Below are 19762 nucleotides of genomic sequence, written 5' to 3' on the forward strand. Positions count from 1 at the left end.
AATACAAAAAAAAAGAAACAAAAACAACGCTTCGCTTGTGTGTGGGATCGCCGGCTGAGGCACAGGTAACGACATCGCGCACCTCCCACACTCCAACCTTCTTCGTGAGCTTTAATGCCGCAAAAACGCCGCCGTTTCTTTTTCTTTTTCAATGTCATCACTAACGTAGTTGTTGTTATTGTTGCGGGCTATGCCACAATTCCGACAAATATTCAGACTTTATTTTTCTCTCTCTCTCCTTGAGATATCGCCATGCTTTTAGAACTCGTGATCCAATTTTAAGGCAAGTGTTTTTTTTTTTGTTTTTTTATCATTGTTGTGGGGAGAGCGTGCCACCCCCCCCGCCCCCCCAAAAAAATGAGCGCAACAAACAAGAAGGTTGAGGTCGGGTATTAATTGCATGCCGGGAGACATGCAGCGCACGGTCGTGCTGAATGATGATTTGCATCAAGGCTTCAGTCACCAGCGTGAACTGGAGCCAAGGGCTCCCATTGTGTGATGCACATGTTCGTGGCTTGTCTTCATTTGGCCTAAAAGTGAGGTGAAGGTGCTGCATGCAGGCTCCCTAACATGCCGCTGGTAGCCTATTTATTATTGAGAGAGAGAGAAGGGGGGGTGTTAATGTTCTGTGGGGAAAAGACTAGCAACCAGGATGAAGGTAGGCGAAAGTACCACTGTTTTTTATTTATTTATTTTATTTTTTTTAATTCCCCTCTGGTAAAACTTGTGTCTGTTAGAATTAAAAAGCAGTATCGTGGCATGTACGCCTCCATAGGAAGCAGATGCTGCCTCCATGTGGTGTCAGTTCAGCAGGGTGGGCCACTCGAGGAGGCGTGCAGGCGTGTTTCAGCATCCAATTATTTTCTTGTTGTATATTTAGAAAAGATAGAAACACAATCGCTTGTCAAACAGATGACAAACGTAGGCGGCTGTCAGGTAAAAAAAAAAAAACGAGATTGTTCTTGGATTGTAATAAGCATCATTCTATGCAAGGATGTAAAGTATTTGACTTTTCCTATGCATGTACAACCACTAGTTACTTTATTTGGTAGACATTTACATATTCATTTTCCTATTGGCAGTAAGTCAAAAGCTATTTTTATAGAAGACGTTTATTAAACGTGACAACCATTCAAATACAAAATGAGAACACGCGCAATGAGCATGGAAATGATGGCTCACACTGAACTAACCAGATGATGCACTGCAAATATGAGCTGAGACCAGAGTGCTTTGTCACTTAATAGGCCATGCCTCTTAAAGGCCCACATCAACATGAATAATGCCGTGTGTGTGTGACTTTAGGATTACTTATAATACAATAATAGATCGAAAAGTTACCTATGCAAAAAAAAAAAAAATGACTGTCAATGTAGCGCGTTACTTCCCATCTCTGTGCGTTTGTAAAGTCGTTATCGTGATCAGTCAAAAGGCTGGTAACACCTCACATAATTCTTTGATGCATCCTGCTGTTCCTTCCCGCCTCACCCATACTTGCTATGCAAATTCTAGTCCGACAGCACATTTCATTTCACCAGAGTGAGGAGGATTTTTCACAGAGCAGCACTGATTTCCTGTCCACCTGAATCGGGTAAACCAAGCCCCACCCAGCCCCCACTCGCGTATCTGTTTTGCATCTCTGTTGCAGAGTCAACTCTATTCTGGTTGCAGTCGCTGTTCATTCTCGACTGGGTTCAGTAACACACTTGTTTAAAAGCAAATCTCCTCTTAAGTGCGCTCCCTTAAATGAGAGCTACTGTATGTTAACAAAAAAAAAAGCAAACTCATGCAATGCTGAGTGTTTGAGCTTGTACTATTGTTATATATTTAGCTTGCTGCACACCAGCAGCTGGCTTTTCTGTTTGCTGAACTTGCTTTCCCAACAGTCATGCCCCATGCACTGTGTATTTTCAGCTCAGAACACATTTAGTTGTTTGTTTTTCGTCCATATCAGCTCTAATCTGACACCACATTACATTCTCCCCCCTGACCTCTCGGTAAATATTCTGGTCTTGCCGTGGCGTCTTTAACGCTATTGTGTTCTGACTCGACAGACATCTGTCATCATCTGTGACACTTTTTTGTCTTTACTGAGATTAGTAACAGTGTAAATCTAGATGAGGTCATCAGAACTCCACCAAGACTCATAGATACCATAGTTGGATAGATACCACAGGCTGATTGATTTGATTGATTGATTGATAGATAGATAGATACCATTGGTACATAGATCGATACATAGATCGATAGATGGATAGATACCATAGATGGATACCATTGATACATAGATCGATACCATAGATAGATCGTTAGATTCATAGATTTAATTACCACAGTAGAATGTGTCTACTTGCATGGAAGTCCCTGTATTGTGGAAATATGGAATGCGCTTCCATGTTGGAAAGGAGAGTCACACTCATGATGCACCTTTCGGCCATTTATTGCACAACGGGAGATGATGACTTATTTTGTTGAATGTGTAACAACAGGTGGCTACGCAAGGTTATTCTTCCTTCTAAAATCTAGTAGAGGAGCTTTTTTTTTTTTTCCCGTGTCACCGTACGTCGCTAGCATAAGATAATGATATATTTGAAGTGCATACATTATTTTCAGACAAAGTAAAGTGATGATCTCTCATGGTGCCATAGCAACTTGTCTTTACTACCTCCCCTCATCTTAGCAACTTTCACAACATTGTGGTAATTCCGGCGTCTTGTGATGAAGCCCAAAGACTAAAACGATGTCATGGAAACGGTTACTTCTGATGTGCTTTCTTTAATAGAATATGAATGTATGGTATGTGGCTACTGCTCGTTCAGCTGGGTATTTGGACTCCCTTTAAGCCACTATCGCTTTTTAAATTAGCATAGCAGCTGCTGAGCATGAAAAAGAAATCATATTTGAAATTAAGATACCTCACACAAAGGCAGCAGCCAATATGCAAAGAGAGATGGATGATTGGATGGCATGAAGGAGGAGACTGCTGGAATTAATCGCGGGGCAGAGTTGACATGGTGTGTGCGTGTGTGCGCGTGTGTGTGTGTGTGTCTGGCATTGCTCGGTAGCTTGCGCTTGCATAGCGGCGAGTAGAAGGTTACAGATATTGTGTGGCATTGCGAATTGTGTCGCTTCCTCTCTATCATAGCCCATCAAGGTCACATCCACAGACTGGATGTGGTGGCCCTGGCCTTTCCCTCTCCTGGCTCTGGCAGAGGAATGGGGCCCGCGGACCACTGCTGCTTCTAATCAGGGTTGACGCGTGACTCAATTGCATGCCAGCTGCACGGCCAAACAGGGATTATGTCCCTGGATGGTGAAGACACAGACACACAAAAAAAAAAAAAAAAAAAAAGGTCACTGTTGAGATCTTTGTCTAAGCTACACCTTGGGCCAGTATAGGATTTTGGGCTTTATTTCTGCTCAAATAAAAGAGTCTCATCCACACAATGTAAAACACATACCCAGCAGCTCTGAAGTCAGAAGCGCGACACCCGCAGCGTGCTGTAGGTTACGTTGCAATCTGGGTCATTATGCCACTTGTTTTCCACAGTGGCTCCAAGCTTTGAAGGCAGCCAAGTCTTCATGTGGATTTAATGTCAGCTATATCGTGGACACCCATGTGCTGTTTTGCCAGATTTGTGCAAAATGCTATCGGCATATATCTGGAAAATTGTCTGCTATTTTCACCACAGGTGAAGGGCTGGTCATTTTATGTTAGATCTATCGTACTCCAGATTCAGCTAAATTTGGCACATTGCGGCCTGTCATACGAGGAGAAATGATGTTGAGGAAGAAGTCCGGCGTGAGTCGCTGAATTTGGCCTTGGCAAGCATGTCGCCGATATAATACGAGCTATGATGAAAAACATTGGTGCTGTGAAATTGAAATGGATGTTTTTTTTTTCTTTTCCTGTGCATTATTTATTGAGGAGCAATAATCTTCTGCTTAACTAAGAGTCTGCCGAGTTATTTTAGTGGATTTGACAGCCCAGGATGTAGACTGAGGAAGAAGGGTAACTTGAACCTTCTTCTATCATCAACTCTGGTTTCGACTGGCGTGTAATTGCTGCAGATTCATCGTCCTGCTGTTCGGGAAGCTGCAGCGTTCGACGTTGGGTAGATGACAGTGTGACTGCTGAAGTGCAAGCTGATTGGCTACAACAGAAACACATGTAGTCTCCCACCAGGAGCAGATGTAGCTATGGGGCCACGTTTAACACCTGGCACGAGGGTGTCCTTGCCAGTTTGTTGACTGACTTGTTTGCCTTTTTTTTGGGCACCTGCCTTTTTACTTGCATGACCCCATGTCAGTTAGATCCTGTCGACAATACGTACTTGCAAGCATCAATGTAACCACGGGTGTGCTGCTCCAAGACTGACGTGCGGCCAAGGGCATTGTTAGTGCATTCTCCCCTGCCCTGCTGGCACCATTGTTTGGAAATGATTATATATGATGAGTTCAATCAGGCATTCTCAACCTTTTCTATTTCTCAGACTCATGATTACAAAAACATTTGAAAGGTTCTCGTAGCGACTGTATAAGAAATATCTAATTAGGCGAGGCTGTGTAGACCTGTGAAAAACAAACACAAATGGATGTAATGTAACAGTATATGCCATTAGAATGAATGAAAGCATTGCAATTATGTACATGAACCTAATCTCTCCAGAGTTTCATAGAAATATGCGCTATATATCTATATTAGGGATGTCAAAATTAAAGCGTTAACTCAAGATTAATTTAAAAAAATGATAATTCACGCGATTAAATATTCTAACTCAGTGAAGTCAGTTTTTTTTTATTTATTTTTAGCATATCTTGCAAAGCCAAATTCAAATACTGTACCATATTAGCTGTACATCTTTAGCGCATCATCTCACAACAAAACATTTTGAGAATTGTTTCTAAGAAAATTTCCTGTCAAGGTGACTACCATTTGGATGGGATCAAAGAAAGCGATTAGAACAGTCTTTGATTTAATGTTATTATGCATTAATTACAAGATATTATTCAAATAAATACCTGTTAAAAGCTACACAAAAAATAGTAGTGGAGAAAACTAATTAATCGCAATAAATTTTTAGATTAATTAGTTAAAAAATGTAATCGCTTGATTGCACAAATCTCTCTCTCTCTCTCTATCTATATATAAAATTATTAATTTATTTATTAATTCCTGCTAGAAAATAGTTGTACATTTGGAATGTTATGTGTTTTTCATCCAAATTGTCATTCATCGCCGTGAGAATACATATCAATCCACTTCACAATTCCTACTTTAGATTGGTCTACCTCCAGATTGTCAGGTCTGGATGCCGTTCTTTCACATTTGCATATGATGACAAGATTAAAATAATTACCTGCATTTTAAATACCCGTTGCAGGAATACTAAATTAATCTCTGCATTTTCTCCCCGTGAGACAAAGGAGAATTCAGTAGCTTCATCGCTTATACTGTATCAAGACACGGAATCTCCAGACACGCAAACATGTGCTAATGTATTCTCAGAAGGTCACAAGCCTTTACGGTGACATTCTGTCGACTCAAAGTGTTGCCCTCCTGATAAAACTGCCATTTCTACGTCGGCTGCTAACGGTGTACTCTCGCTTCACATTAGAAAGACATTGAGACTATAACGTTACTTACAGGAACTATTGAGGGACTTTTAAGTCTTTTTCCCGGCCGAAGTAGAATTCAAAAGACTAATAATAAACAAACCAAGGAATGTGTACTACTTTTGTGTTTCAAGTATTTATTGATTAATTTATACAATAATAACAACACGCTCGCGACTTTTGCAGTGAGGTTTACTAATTTGAACGTGCCACTTCAAATCATAAATAAGTACCTGTATTGACTTTAACACCTGATTAGGGACTTTAAGGTTGAAGCCGCGCTAGCGCGGTGGGATTATGGTGAACCCGTCCGCCTCACAGTCAGGAGATTTAAATTCCTATCTCGATTTGATGTTTTGTATGTTCTCCCTGTGCTTTCGTGAATTTTCCCCTGCGTAATCCGGTTTCCTCCCACATCCTAAAACATTTTTATTACGTCAAATGAAGACTCTAAATTGTGCAGAGGCGTAGATGTGAGCGGGGCCATTTCTAATAACGGCATCAATGCTTCATGTTTATTACATTGCATAGATTACATTTATTACTTTTATTGTTTAATATTACATTTGGTCTATACCAGACAACTGATGCAAATATAAATTGTTTCATATCTTGTGATAGCAAAAACAAATCAATACATTTTGGCCGCAAATTCAAATAGATTGCAACTTGTTTGTTAGCTGGTCTTCTGTTTAACTAATGTTAGCTAATAATATGCAGTAAAATTTTCGAATGTGTCAGAACCCGCACTAACATTCCCACTTACCGCACATAGTGCTGTTTTTTTTTTTTTTTTTGAGTGCACTGAGTGAGCCAATTTAATTTTGTTATTCTGTAGGTGTATTCGGACAAACCCGCGAGTAGGGGGGCCCCATCAAGGATAATTCCAAACGTTGACCCGTCATTGCACTGTCTGGTTCCAGTTGTGTCGTTGATACGGACCACTTTCTGTGGGTCTCTTATTAGCCACCACCGAGCAGCAGCTAGTAAATTGACCCTATGCTGATTTTCCTGACACTGACACATTGTTGTTGACATGACGCAATGTCAACAGCCTATCTGGGGCCTCCCTCAAGCTCAAGGGGGGCCGCAATCGTCCCCCCGCCCCCAGATTGAGCCCCATGAATGGTGGACGCTAATGTACAGTGCTTAGTCATGTTTTGGACCAGTAGAACAAAAATTGGAATTGTGATGAGGCTTTCAAAGGACATTTGCCCCAAATAAATATACATATTTTTTTACTTTAATTTAATTGCAGTGACACTCAGCTTGTTTCCTTGCTCCGAAATGATCAATTAAAACCTGTAAGTCAAACTAACCCTTCATAATAAATCTTATTACAAAGTCACAAGAATATTGTATTGTATGTGTCCACAATCCTAAATTGCAGGCATAATAATCTCCAGAATAATGTGCTAAAAAAAAAAAAATCCCCCTTGAGACACTATTTAAAGCCAAGCTATATAAAATAAGCAGGCCTTATTAAACGCAACATATGTGTCTTAGCAGTTAATGGTTAAAGCGTTAACGCACTTAGCCTCATTGAGATTGCACCATTCTGCGAGCGGTGTCACGTTGCAAACATTACAGCTCATCCATCGTTGTTACTGTGTGACAGCTTGAGGAAAGGAAGCCGAAAATTGCACCGTGAACCAAAATGTGCTCAGGCAGCATTATCAGTGCCCGTAGAGACATAAAACACAATATTACCTGCCTGGCATATACGTTATGCAGTTACAGGGCTCAGAAGACAGCTCGAAAACAAGTCTCAAATCTACGGCAAGAAACAGATGCAGTAACATATGCCCGAGTTATGTTATCGTTTTATCTCTCGACCTACCTTTGTTCACAACGTACGATCACTGGCCGGTGTCTTGTGGCTAAAACCTGAAAAAAAGCAAGGAAATGCACCTTGGCAGATTGACACTCACATTAAAACACTTCATCTATGTCACATGTCACAAAACAATACCGAGTGACAACCAATCTTTGAAATTTAGAGAAACAAAGAAATAGGCCGACTGCGGCTCGGCCACTCGAAACATTTCAATTGAACCGGCATCAAATGTACGGTGCTACCGAGGTCGCTCGCTATCTGTGTTGCAGATCTCTCAATGAATCTTTCTCTTTTATTCCAGACACCTCCTTCACCGGCGCAGGCATTCATCTCTCGCTAATATCCACACACCTCTCCCTGGGGAGGAATGAGAGTTGTGTAGCATACAGCTACGTCTGGGTACATTTACACAACAACAGCGTCATGGTAACAAAAAAAAAAAAAAAAATAGGCTCTTGCTGCTGTGTACATACAATATGTCTTGCTTGAAAAAAAAATACTGTACATAGATTAACTTGCATGCCTGGCCAGTAATTGTCGAATATAAAATACACATGCTCACCGTGTTTCCCATTTCTTAACCAAGGTTTTGGAATTTGACACATATAAGTGATGCATCCCCACTAGTCCCAGTGACCGGCCAGACAATGGATACTTGGCTGAGAAATTGCACAGGGTAGTTCCACAGCTTGTTTTGGTTGTTATGTGCAAAAAGGGCAGTGGGAGTGGCCCTAGTAAATAACCATGTCTCTTTTTATTTATAGCTAAATTAGGGTCATAGATAAGGCTCTCTCTCGCTCTCTCGCTCTCTTACTCTCTCTCTCGCTCTCTCTCTCTCTCTCAGAACGTCTTGAACAAGATAAAGCTAAAATAAATTCAATTGTTAAGTATTTTATTAGATTAAAAAAAAATAACATAGTGCTACGATTAAGCAATGTCTTCTTAAAGGGGTAGTCAACTCTGATATTAAGCAACTGTGATGTCATTTTCAGTCGACAGCAAGTGTCAAAATAGCCGCTCCCTGAGATGGATAATCACGGGTGCATATTGTTGATTTCATTTTCAGAATGCTGTTTAGACTCGTGAGGCTGCATAGAACATATTTTTGTAAAAAAAACTTATCTGAGTTGACTTCCCCTTTAAATGGTTAAAGAGTACAGATTAATATCATTATTGGGACGTATTGTATGATAACAAAATGTCACGGGTCGCCACCCAAAATGGCTTAATGTCGGACTCCCTCTGTCACTTTACGCTGGCTGTCATTTTTACACGGATGCAATTGATCATTGAGTGGCACAGCAGTCTGGACTTGAATCAAGAGATTTTAACAGCTGCCTGGCCGTCCATCCGTCACGCTGATCTCCACTGTGCTCGGTGCGGGCCTGTCACACTTAGATGGCCAAGTGACGGCGGCGCGGGAGATGTGTGGTAAATAGTGCGGCGGCCATTTATTTCCACCCTCCCTCCGTCTGCAGGCGTCACTCATGGGGAACGGATTCATGCTAATTTATTGTTGTCTATGCATCAGGAGTCTCATTTAAGCAAACTCAATCTTCTCCTTGCCCGCGGCTGCTTTGTCTATAAAGGCATTTGTCTCGAGCATCTTACCTGCGTCAGGAGGCTGCACGTCAGCCTCGGTGTCAGCTCTCGCTGGGTCCACGTGAGGCGTGTGGTGCAGGTTCTGGGGGAATCAAGTGAAGTCTGCGTGATGTCTTCTGAAGTGCTTGCAAACGCGGCTGTGCGTGTTTGCGTGTACATGTGTGAGGGAAGGAAGGCAGAGGCAGAGAGGACGCTCGCTGGCGCCCACTCTCACTTTTGTCTGGTGGCATTCTCCTCAGGATGAGATGTGACAGCGCCGGATGATCTAATCGCGGATGTCATAGCATAGCTGCTTATTAACTGGGATTTCAAGGGCAAACATTCCCATCATTAGCCGTGGACTGTATATAAGGGAGAAAAGCCGAAGCAAAGCGAGCCAATGATGGATCCCGTTAAAGTCGACCGGGTGCAGGAGGAACCGCTTGTCTCATCTGATTTTTCCACACGCAATTTTTAGGAAGTTTCTTGATGAGGATCTTAATTTGCGCAACGTGGATTGATGCAGATTGTTCTTCTGAAGGATGACATCTCAGCAGCAATTTTGGTCCTCCTTTTGAGTTGAGTGGGTAGGAACTGTCACATGGAGTCAAAGTCACACAAGCTGGCTTTCGTGATGGCCACGTTTTTACACCGTTTGCATGTTGGTGATTCCGAAGAGGTGCTTTGAAAGAGGTAGAAGTTCATCTGTGTTCTAGAGCTTGTAAATGATAACTCCCCAACTGTGGTTTTGCTCATTAAAATGATAGCTATCTGCTCTTCGTTTTAATTCTGTATCACAGGAGAATTCTATCCCCCCCCCCAAATAGTCCCTCCAGGTTTTAAGTGAGATCATGCATTTTTGGAGATGTTTACCCAGACTGAACCTTTTGTGAGCAGTTGCACAATGGCGTTAATGAGCTTGTTCTCGTGAGAATCTCGCACTCTCGTACAAGCAGTAATGCATCGTCATTAGTCGAAATCAGACGTAATTATGTCTGTTGCTGTTAATCAATTCAAATAGGTACGACCTAACTGCTGAGGTGGTTAGCTCACCCGCCTCACCGTTGGGTTTGCGTGTTGTCGCTCTGTTCGCACATGTCGTGAAGAAGCACGAATGGTTGTTGTTTGATTTCGAAGTTTGGCAAGTGTTTTGACATACGACTCAAACTCTTAGCTGACCACATCCCTGCTGAGGGTTTAACTGTATCTTGTATTTTGTTTATATCACTCAAGACCGGTTTGTCCAGAAGAAATATCATTTGTCTCATTGTTCCACATTATTTACCAGGCCAGGTATAATGACTGTACTTTTTGGGCGTCTATATCCGTCAATGGCAGTGAGTGAGTTAAGCAAGTCACAATTTTGTGTTTAACGCATAACGGTGTTCTACGTGTAGACTTGGAAGTATTGAGCCGACTTTTAAAATGTTACCTCGATGAATAAAATCTATGACGATTCCTTTCTTTATAGCTTCACGTTTTTTGTCATATGCATGGACCTAAACAATTCCAATAGCTACTAATGAAATTTTAGTGCAGCCGAGCGGGGCGGGGCGGGGGGGGGGGGGGGGGCGACGATGTCATGGTGACTCTGAGATGTGCCATTGTGGCAGCTGCACAGAGGGTAAACTAGTTTGACACAACCCGTCCTCCAGTGCCACCTCGGGCCAAGCTTTTATGTGTTTTTGCCCCGCTGCTCGTGAGGAGAGGAGTCCATCTATCTATTTCTCCCCCCTAGTGAGTCATACTAGAGCAGATACAGTGCACAGAATGGACATTTGCTATTGTAAGGGATCAGCAAGCCTTTGTGTGCAACCTTTTTTTCTTTTTAAATCCCATTTTTGTTTGGTGTGTGTGCGTGTGTGTGGGTGCTAATAATTTAATCAAAACAGTTCCTCACCCTTTTCCCCTTTTAGCTTAACAGTGGGAGCCTGAAATGTGGCTCCTCACCACCTCCTCTGCTCTCCATTATTAGTATCATAGCATGCTCAAACTGAGCAGGGCGCTCTTTTTAACTACGTACTCAAGACAAATACATCTGACACACACAGAGGAGCGAGGACTGAGTGAATGTCGATGATGGATACATCTGGGCCGATGCAGCCCTTGTAGCCCAGACTCATAGCAGCAATCTTCGCAGATAAGAGCCGCGATGCTGAGCCATTGATAACAGCAGGTCACTTGCAAATGACGATGCTTGGTGATGCCTGCTGTCTTCTCCATCAAATAATCTTTTTTTTTTTTTTTTTTTCCTGCATTTCGGGTGGATGCTACATTGCAGTGAGCAGATGCATGTTGCACTCGTTCCTGTACTACACCTACAGAACATTTGCATTTACTTAATGAGGTAGCGTGCGCACAAGTCTGTTTATGCTTGTAGCGAGTGTTGTGCACTTAGCGACTCAATTACCTGGCTTACTGGTTTGTGAAAATGTCAGCTGTTCCAATGCCTTGCACGTCTTGGAATGCTGGAACACGCACATAGGCGCACACACTCGCTATATGGCCTACATATACAGTAGTTCTAGCAGACTTTGATTCTTTTTAAAGGGATTGTCACGCTTGCCTGACTTTCTGTTCGTGGGTGTCTGTCCCAGAAAAATACTTTTTGATGTGTGTATTTTTTGATGAATATTTGTTTGTTTTGCTTTTTTCTTCAACAATCGACGATCGCATACTCTTACTGGCCTCAACATTAGGTGCTGCTAGAAATTCTTGAAAAAACAGACAAGGTGACATTTTTACTTCATATATACCGACCGTATTTTCCGAACTATAAGCCACTATTTTTTTTTCCTAGATTTTGAACCATGCGGCTCATACAACAGTGCGGCTTTTCTGTGGATTTTTCTTTCACCAGCTCTATAGTTCAGAAAATCCGATAAATAAATCTAGATTTTTTTTTTTTCTCTTGGGTCTGTTCTGTTTTAATTAGCAAAGTTGTTGCCGTGTTAAAAGGCATTGTTTTAACAATCTGTTTATGTGCATTTACAGTACAGAATCGTTCTGCACATGCCGTAAACAATTTTTTTTTCAACATAGAAAACTGCGGCTTGTAGCCTGGTGCGACTTTTTTTTTTTTTTTTTCAAAAACAGCTACTGCGGCTTATAGAAATTTACCGTGCACATACACACGCACATACAGTGCAACATAATTATAAGACAGTGATTTCATTAACTCCCATTGTTGATTCGGCAATACGACATCTTCATCAGTTGCACATCTTATAAGCGAGACACAATATTATAGCGTGCGATATATTACGCTTGTCATTGTAGTCTGAGTAGTATTGATCCAACCTTTTGATTGACACGGCGATAAAACAAAAAAGATGACACATCTGCAAGCGCTATTGTTGACGCCGCAATAGTCGTCCTAACCAAAATAACCCATCTATCATCTTCGAAGAACAACAACAACGCAGACACTGTTCCTGCACCTCCACGCACCCTCCCCGCAAAAAAAAACACCTTCAAGTAATTGAAGCCATGCCGCAAAAATGCCCCATCATAAAAGATTGAGCTGTAGTGATGCGTTTGCTTCACCACACCTTAAAAAAAAAAAAAGAAAAGAGGATTGCGGAAGCCATAGAGAGGATAACATGTATGATTCATAAAGCTGGAAGGAGACGGGGAACGTTCTTTCCAACATGACATACATTTGGAAGCGCATGCTGTTCTGCTCTCACTGCTTGCACTTAGAATCTGAAAATGCAAGTTTTATGTATATTCGATATGCAGTACCGGAAACAGAGTCATTCATTTGCTAACGTCATGATATATTCAGATATTTCTGGATTATAGCCTTAATTTCTCTGTACTTAAAAGTAAAATAAGACTGTGTTCCCAGGTGATACTTGAAAATGCTTTCAAGTAATGTTGCGTGTTTAGGGTTTGTAAAGTGCTCCAATTGTCGATCAGGTGCTTTCAATTGCTTGAAATGAAACAAGCAATGATTGCTTACAGGCAGGTGACCCATTTTCAAATGTGTATTGCTTTGATTTGTTCTAGTTGGAAACGCTTGAAAATGATTCCCGATGGTACGTTGCTTGCGTTTGTAAAAATAAATAAATAAATAAATAAATAACAAAGATAAAACCAAAAACAAAATAAATTGCAGTGTGATGAAATGGCAGCTAGAAAATAAATAAATAAATAAATCCTTTCAAATCATTCCCCACAATGAATCTGACCTGTAACCTGTTCAATTCAATAGAAAAAAAAAAAATCTTTTAATATCGAAAAGTCTGTTAAATGGGACTTGGCACACTCCCGCCAACATTTAAAGTGCTGCCATTTAAAGTTCAGGTCGGCTTTTCCTGACATTTGGTGGTCACCGCTTAAAACGCAAAACCGCGGTCAGCAGAGTTCTTCCACAGTTTCAAAGTGGTCTCATTTTTCAAAGTTAGCATATTTAAGGCATTAAATCTACCAGGGAATAACAACAACAGTGACAAAAAAACGAACGTCCCTCCAAAATATATGCCCAACAGACTGAAAGCAACACTGAAGGAGCCCCAGGAATTTCTGGCACGTACTGGCTGTTAAGTACATAACATAATATAAGTAAAAAGAAGCAAAAAAAACACACACGCACACTTTTTTTTCAGATGGAACCGAATTGTTCTAAGTCGCAATAGTGTTGGTAACCCTAACCCAAAACAACTCTGAACAAAAGCCTCCTAGAACATCCGAACTTTACTGGGTTAATCAGAAGCACTTTATATGGTGACTCTCATTTAAGGGTATTTTAGAGAGTCAAATGCAAAATTTCTTTGACCAAAAATGGGGGAAACTTAGCAGTCCATTTATTGGTTAATAGTTATTATCCGTATGTTTCTAATGGTTGGTTGCATGGTTGTTGCTCAAATTTTCACTGCTGATGCCAAACAAAGTAATTCACCTCTATGGATTTTAGCCAGACACTGCCCTCCATTTTGTTTCCATTTCTCCAAAATGAGACCAAAAACAAGTCCTTACAATTGATCCCATTCTTAACGATCAATTAATGGATTATCATGAACATCCATTCTTGGAGCCCTCAATGAAAGCATTCTAGTGTCCACCGGGACTACCTTGAGCAAACACTGCCACAAAACATTTTCCATCATGGAAAAAAAAAAAAAAGTTTACATCTTGCACAATATGAATACATTTTCTACCGCAAGCCAAGTCATGCCGAAATGAGTTAATCAATGCAATAAAAGAAAATTAAGCAGCCAAATCTCTTAGGTGTCTCTGGCAGAGCACTGGCGGAATTTGTTCCAACCTAGAAGTCGGCAATAATAGCTCGCCGTGGCCGCTTTTTTTTTTTTTTTTTTTTTTTTTTTTTAAGCTGTCGGTTTACACGGCGAGAAGCTTCAGCTGGGCCCGGGCGAGCTAGCATCTTGCCGGAGCGATGGCGCACAGCTGAGCAGCCTTCTGTGGCTTCATCCGGTGTGCTGCAGGGTGGAGGGTGGATGCTGTCCTTGGAGCTGAGCTGAAGCCCCCCCCGGGCACCGGCACGGCCTGAGTGACAACCCCCTGCTGCCTTTCGACTGCTTATGTTTTCAAGTGTGTCCTATTTATATACGCTGCACAATTCGCACTGAACTTTCTCATTTTTTTTTTTTTTTGTGTCTGAAACCTCGTATTTATAATCATTAAAAATGTATGTTAATACCGGCAGCTCAGAGAGACAGTCGTTGGGACGTTGCAATAGCAGTTGTAATTTCAGACGCATGACAGTTAATGAGACATATTATAAAGCAACATGTTCTCAGAAGAATTTATTTGGAATTCATTAAAAGATTAATGAAAATAAGCACCCAATGAGTTCAAAATGGATTATATTTGAGCATCCGCGCACGCCGCAAGCTAGGCAGACATTCTGATCTAAATTGTTTAGTGTTTTTTTGTTTTTTTTTTTTAGAGTTACAAAGTGACTGGGGTTCAGGAAAAGCCGTCTCACTTTTTTTTTTTTTTTTTTTAAATCCTGAACTAGAATTTTATTTGTTCAGGACCCTGTCAAATGAATTCATGGATCGGGGCTTTGGCCTGGCATGACCACTTTAGAATGTAGCCTTGTCCCACTGTAGAAAAGCCCCGCAATGACCCGGTGACTTATATTCCAGCTACCAGAGGCTTTACACAGATTTATTTTCTGGGAGTAATGTGTCACCATCAGGATGAGGCTAAAAAGAAAAATAATTAGTTATTCCTGTGATTTGTGATTTGTGATTTGTGATTGACACTCGAGCAGGGGCGGGGCTTCTGCACATTCCTCAGACACGCCCACGACATTTGAGAGCCGGGAGAATAACTTAATCTTCCTCCATTTTAAAATGATAATGAGGACTGGGCATAAAGGAGTGAGTTTTTATGTATTATTGATCATAGTTGTAAGGTGCTGGAGAACTTGAGATTCATTATAAACACAGGAAAGATGTTTGAATTAAAATTGAATGAAAAGCTGTCGTAGTCTTTGTATCATGAAAATATAACAAAATATGGCGCATTAATTATAAATTCAGTCCATGAAAAGATATTGCTGCTTAGTGTTTACTGTGTTCTACATTCTTTGTTATTGTGACGTTTTGTTTAATGACCATGTACTTAAGGCTTGTACTTAATTTAGATTAAAAAAAGAAAAATCCATATGGATGTTTGATATTTTGTGGATATTTTGTCATAGTTTTTGGCAGTTTGGGTTCAGCCATTTGGAATGAGGCGTCTCATAAGCGGCATTACTTTTAGAAAAAGCTTTCAAGTAACCTAAATAATATTCAAAATCCCTCAATAGTCTCATAATAACCCGGCTGTGTCGAGAAGAAGAAACAACAGGGAAGGGATTAGTAAACAGTAGCATCCTCTGTAGCCGCTATCTTTATAGTTATCTTTGTTTATTACAAGGCTGCCTGATGAAAAAAAAACACTTTGACTTTGAAAAGTGCCTTGATAGATCTTCGGTGTTCCTGATACGATATCTAAAAGGATATTGCTCTCAAACGGCAAACTCCTGACAATGTTTGGACTTTGAAGCCTCGGAACCTTGTGGTCGCAACTTGTCTCGTACGTATGCAAACATCCATACTAATTAGAGATTATCTACTCGCTGGAAAAAGTCGCATCAGGCCCATGTTTAAAAATATCCATTAATGCACACGCTCGCACTTTGCGTCCATCTGATAACTTTGTGTAAGCAGCTATTGTTGGCCTCGTGGGAGAGCAGGTTTTTCTGCGTGCGCACGGTCTCGCAGGGAAGCCTGATTAAATATGAGCGAGTAAATATAGTCTGCGCCGTGGACCTGCAGGCAGAGGCGCGTTCGAACAGCCAACAAAATGGACAAACCCGCTCTTAAACATGGATGAAGCAATCAATTCCCAGTTGCGCTTAATTACTTAAACAATTAGAAAGCCTTGTAAATGATTCAGCGTGAGACAGCAATCAAAGCAAAACGATGTCGCTTTAATGAAATCGCAAGCCCGAAACAATGGTAAGAGCAGCAAATTATGGAGTAGAGAACGCAATTAGAACAGTGATCCCCGCCACAGAAACATTTAGGTATGATATTTCGGATTCTAAGTAAATATGTAGGTCAGGTGTTGCTTTGTTCCTTATCTGACTCGAGCAAGCTTAATATGGATAATTAAAAGTACGTATCATTTTTCCATGTCGTCGTTTCCATCCATTATTCAAACTGCGGGATTGTGTCAGTTCTTTTCTTGTTTAACACCGAATGCTTTTACAGCTGTCTGCAATGTCTTGTGGGGCTCTTTCCAAATTCAAAGTGTACAATAGAGATAAAGCTATTGAGTCAATATTTACACGCTTAAAGTAAACACTTGCAGTTTTCTGGGGAAACTTCTTTATAAAGAACTTGTATTTTTTGGGGGGGGGGAAATAAAAACAGATATTGGTCACTGTTTTATTTTGATTCCAAATCTCTGAGTATTTTCACTCCTTAACTCATTCACTGCCATTGACGGATATAGACGTAATTTTACCTTGGTTGGTAGAAATCGATTAACGATTCTAAATTGTCTGCAGGTGGTTGTTCGTGGCCAGTCCATGGTGTTCGCTGCCTCTCGGCCTCTGCAGTTCACCTGTGACTCTTAATTAGGACGAACATTAAAGACAATGGATGCGTGCCAAAGCTTGAGGCCGAATCGTTTGCATTCAAATTCGCAAGATAACCATAAAAAAAGGGGGGGAAAGAATTAATGGCTGCCAACTGATTGTTGATGAGAAATACGAGGTTGTCAACACGTTCCCTTGCTGTCAATGTTGAGAGAATCCAGACTCGGAATGATAACTTTTTTTTTTTTTTTCCACCTCGGGGACCTTCACTCATTTCACTTCCAAGCCCACTGCCAAGTCATCCTCTGCGTTTTTGTTGTTTCACGATGTGGTGACTCGAGAAAATAACTTCACAGATATGAATCTTTGATAACAGAAGTCCCTAATTATGATGCAAAGCAGGATCTTTTTTTTTTTTTTTTGCCTCAAAGCATTCACATGCAAATCCTTCTTCCCCAACCCGACGCGGATGTGTTTTCATTGACCTGCAAAGTGGAAGATTGAGAACGAGCGTGTAGGTGTGCGGCAAGTTCACTTTCAAGTAACGGGTTCAAGCTTCGATGTCATTACCGAGTGCGCTCTTCTGCTCGTTTCACTTCTATAGGCGGATTGTAATTGCTTTCATAGTCTTGCAGGCTCCATTTAAAAGACGGTGGCGTAATCAACCTCCGCCGCTGCTCTATGGGAGAATTGATGAGTGAAAAGAGTCGAGCTAAACTGTTTGGGGCCAATAACCATGCAGAGCAAATGATGCAGTCTTTTGAAATATTGCACCGCAAGCTGCAGATTACAAAACAAAGTGTTCACAGCTCAGATGCTTCTTCAACAGCCTCTTATTATTTTTCACTAATACACAGGCAGCTGTCATGGAAACTCTATTCATCCTTTTGAGCACTTGGCAAAAAGCCGATGAAGTCATCAACGAGCCACATGTTCAAGTGCGTTCGGTCATACGCCGTGTATTCGCATGCGCTCAGTGACCACATCACGACAAATATCAGCTCAAGTTAATGAGATCGAAGAGAGGGAAAATTGTGCTTGTACAAAAAAATGTAGTGATCGCCATTGTCGGGAATGCATTAATTCAACTGTGTTGCTTACTTTTTTTTTTTTTGCGCACTGCGCTGCATCATACTAAGAGCTCTTCATTGTATTTTATTTTGTAATGGCAGAATTTGGATACTCCTCATGTATTGGATTCAGTTTCTTTTGTGAAAGTCGTGTGGGTATAATATTTTCTGTATTGTCCGGACTATAAGGTGCACCTGTATATAAGCCAAAAAAAAAAAAAAAAACGATGTATACAAGTCGCATCAGGGCTATGAGCCGCAGTTTTTTATGTTGGAAAAAATGAGTTGTTCACTGCATATACGGAACGATTTTGTACTGTGAATGCACATAAACAGATTGTGAATACAGAAAAGACCCAAGAGAGAACTATCTAGATTTATTTAGCGCATTTTCTGAACTATAAAGCGCCCCCTACTGGTGAAAGAAAACTCCACAGAAAAGCCGCACCCTTGTATTAACCGCAGGGTTCAAAATCGAGGAAAAAAAGTAGCGGCTTATAATTCATAAGATACGGTAATCCATTTTTGTCTTTTGTCGAGTCCCACCGCCATCATCGATGGCCTCCTCGTTTGGGCTTTCACTAAACAATCCTATTGAGTCGACAGAGAGGGGTTGTTAGCTCACCGTTGTGTTGGCTCAAATGTTACTAAAACTCACACAATGAACCACAGCCTGCTTGGATTCATGCAGATTGCGCTCAGCAGATTCTCCCGCCGCTTTGTGCCTCGTTGCTTTGTAGCGGTGCTGGGTATTATCTGCACATGCACAAGCACTAACTGTTGGACCTCTGACCACTCTGCCTGGCCCTCTGGCACTCCCTCGGGTTGCATGTTGACTCTTGAAGGAAATAAAATCCTGAGTGGCCATCATTGTGACGTTATTGCGAGGGTAAATAATGATTGGATAGGCTCGGGATTCGCCACGGGTTTACCTCAAGACTTGAACCCTATTGCCCCTCCGGGGAGACAAAATTACTAAATTGCATTATGTGTTGTAATACCGTCGACGTGTGCAAAAGAAATAATAAAAGTAAGGACCACGGGTGGTCAGCGCAGTTCCGAGATTCTGGTTCACTTTTTCCCCCCACTCTTCCTGGGTCCTTATAGAGTTTGTGAAAACTTTTTTTTTTTTGTCTGTAGACCCATTCAGGAAGTGGCATTTCACGCAACACGTCATGAATGATCAAGCAAAATTGTTTTGGTAAATTTCCGAGCTGTGTCATTATGCAATTTTCACATTTTAGCCATGTCCAAGCATTTGTTCTTGTTTGACAGCGTTTGCAAAAAATGAAATTGACAGATTCCGTATCAGCCTCGGGCATACTTCTGCAAATAATAATTGCGTGGGTGTTTTTTGTTCTCTCTTGAAATCATCTTCGGCTGTGTAAATGTTGCTCGAATTAAATCTTCAATGTGCCTGGATGGCTGAAATAACACAGCTTCCCAGCTTTGTTTTCCCATTTTTCTGCTTCACATGATGGCGTTTCGGGACCGCTTGTTTTTTGTTTTTTTTGTTTTTTTTGCTTCTATGACAGTCTCCATTAAATCCAAATGCTTTTAAATTAAATGACTACTTACTCTCGCTGCCAAAGCACAAAA

General features: G+C 41.1%; 1 protein-coding gene across 6 annotated transcripts in view; it reads left to right on the plus strand.

Moving 5' to 3' along the window:
* The window catches only part of LOC148320225 (neurexin-2-like), a 116295-nt gene continuing 96533 nt past the window's right edge, over positions 1-19762 (plus strand). For 5 of the 6 annotated variants that reach the window (XM_088278945.1, XM_088278951.1, XM_088278949.1 and 2 more), the window contains exon 1: positions 1-65. The gene's annotated coding sequence lies outside the window, so the exon portion shown is untranslated. Of the gene's footprint in view, positions 66-9609; positions 9728-19762 lie in introns of those variants that run through there. The other variant, XM_088278946.1, reaches the window with a different exon arrangement.

The sequence above is a fragment of the Idiotropiscis lumnitzeri genome, chromosome 17, assembly GCF_059441095.1.
Source record: "Idiotropiscis lumnitzeri isolate Australia: NSW breed Sydney's pygmy pipehorse chromosome 17, RoL_Ilum_1.0, whole genome shotgun sequence".
Classification (NCBI taxonomy): domain Eukaryota; kingdom Metazoa; phylum Chordata; class Actinopteri; order Syngnathiformes; family Syngnathidae; genus Idiotropiscis; species Idiotropiscis lumnitzeri.